Consider the following 2,444-nt stretch of genomic DNA (forward strand, 5'->3'; position numbering starts at 1 on the left):
TGCAACAACATCTAGAAATGTTTATTGTAATGATTAGGGATACAGAAGACTGCACAAATAAAAGAAACCAGATAATTATACCACTCAAGCCCATAAAAAGTTCAATACATCCACGACAAGTCTTGCCGAAACGATATAGATCTAGCAGCTCCATGTATAGCTCTTTCAGAAATTTGAGGACAATCCTCAACAGCCAATAAGTCCAATTTGTACGAACCTACAAGAGTTTTGAATCCATCATCTGTAATCCCCAAACATTTGCTCAGTCGCAAAACACAGAGGTGGGGAAACTGACTTAAAAGCTGCAGCCCCTTATCACTTATTTCTTGGCATCTCACAAGCTCGGAGGTTTCCAGATGCTGAGCTGAGCATAGAGCTTCCATCCCAACATCATTAAAGGAATAGACATGATCAAGAGCAAGTTCCCGAACTGGGGAATTTCGAATCACACTAAGAATTCCATTTAAAGTAAATGATGAAAATGAAGGAAACTCTCCATCAGAGAAAGATATCCTCACCGTTTCAAGCATCAAACAGTTTTGAGCAATGGCTTAGACTCTCATCAGTTAATCTTAATGAATTGTTCATCAATAAAGGCAATGAAAAATCAGAACGAGCTCGGAGGGATAAAGATCGGAGATTACTAGATTTTTGTTCTAAGCTTACAATGTTAGAGTCTCTTACTCCAACACACATGTCCTAGTGAATCATCTCCAAGTTTTGGCTCATCCCTAATACACAAGCCAGCTCTCTTCCAGGGCTGATGATGCAATTTACCAAGCTTAGCTCTTCCATATTTTCCCATGGGATCCACTGCTTTTGCCATAGATCTACAGCCAATCAGTCATAAACTTTCATATAGCGGTAATTAGCATCCACCTCAAATTGCAACCGTTTTAGCTTTTGCCAACTTGGTCCTAACTTTATTAAATCACCCTCCCCAATTGCTCTACAGTTTTTAATAGATATGAGTGAGTGTGTAAAGTGAGTTATTAAATACCATGGTGATAATGGGTCCTGGGGGAGGAGGAGGAGGAGGCGGGGAATCTCAGATCGGCTGAGTCAGAGAAGATTGAGGTGACTCAGCGACTGGCTGTTGGGGCAATGGAGTTGCATTTCTGTGTTTGTTGAAAAGTTTAAGGTTTTGAGGATGCACATAGCGATCCCTGAAAAGACTACGAAGCTAGCAGTTTTAGCCACGGCAGCATCCATACTATCATCGGAGTCATTATGGTCGTCGTTGGAAGCGGCTCGTGGGTCCGACATCGGATCCTGGTGCAATTGGTGGATATTTTTTGGTTTGAGACAGGAATCGTGTTCGTTGTCCTACTGGTCATCGAGTCTTGTCTTAAATGAGACTGTGAAGAGTCACGCGCCTCGTAAATGGGAGGGAAAAGTGCTGGTTGATTGAAGTTTCCTCTAATTATGAAGTATTCATTTATTTCACTAGAAAGTACATATTTTTTTAACATAATCACATAAATTCCACCATAATTTACTTTTTTTGTTAATAAAAGCCAAAATTTATTATCATTTACCACTGGAATTTACAGCTCTTTGACAAAAATCATTATACGTTGAAATACTATGGTCCCCAAAATTCAACTATTCCTTCCTAAAGGTATAATCGAGTCAAATTTGACTCGATAGAGTTGCCATGTTGCAGCTCAGTTCGATTAAAAATCTGATCAAAGTTGGTTGAGTTTGTTTTTAGTGTTTGACAGACTCAAAAGATAATTTAATTACTTGACTCAATGTTTCGTTTGATTATCATTGACTTAAGTGAAGTGTTCAAAACTCCATTTAAGTTTGAACCCAAATTTGATATTGAACGGAGTATCATAAAATTCAAATTCAACTTGACTTATTACTCAAATCACTTGAATTTGAGCTTTCCTCCAAGTGAACAAGTTAAACTGAAACATTTATTTAGCTGGGTTTTGAGTATCTCACAAGTAACTTGATTAGTTTTCATTTTTATATTTTTGTTCTTTTTTGAATATTTTAAAATTTATATTTTTTAATAATATTTAATATTTTTATTTTTAATAATTTTTTATACTCTATGGTATTAAAAATTGTGAAATATCAATTTTACAAAAAAAAATTCAAATTCCAATAAAAATATATCAAAGTGAAAGATTTTTTAAAAAAAAATCATAAAAATCAAATAAAGACAATAAAAATGGGACAAAGTAAGTATAATTCTATTACTTCATTGCTTCAAAACCAAAATTTTAATTGCTCCTTTTAAAGAAAATCATGATTTTCAAAACTCATTATTTCTTGTGAAATCAAAGAAAAAAGAGAAGAGAAGAAAGGGGAAAAGTCCTTATAGTTTTATTGTATTTAATTAAGCTTTTATACTTTTATTTTGAGCTGAATAAATTCTTATATTTTTATATTAAGTAAAATAAACCCTTATAACTAATAAGTGATTTAGT

General features: G+C 34.2%; 1 pseudogene; it reads right to left on the minus strand.

The window, feature by feature from the left end:
• On the minus strand, positions 1 to 1,062 carry LOC108662038 (F-box/LRR-repeat protein 14 pseudogene; annotated as a pseudogene).
• Between the last annotated feature and the right edge of the window lie 1,382 nt (positions 1,063 to 2,444).

This window comes from Theobroma cacao, chromosome 1 (genome assembly GCF_053813885.1).
Source record: "Theobroma cacao isolate CCN51 chromosome 1, ASM5381388v1, whole genome shotgun sequence".
NCBI classification, from domain to species: Eukaryota; Viridiplantae; Streptophyta; class Magnoliopsida; order Malvales; family Malvaceae; genus Theobroma; species Theobroma cacao.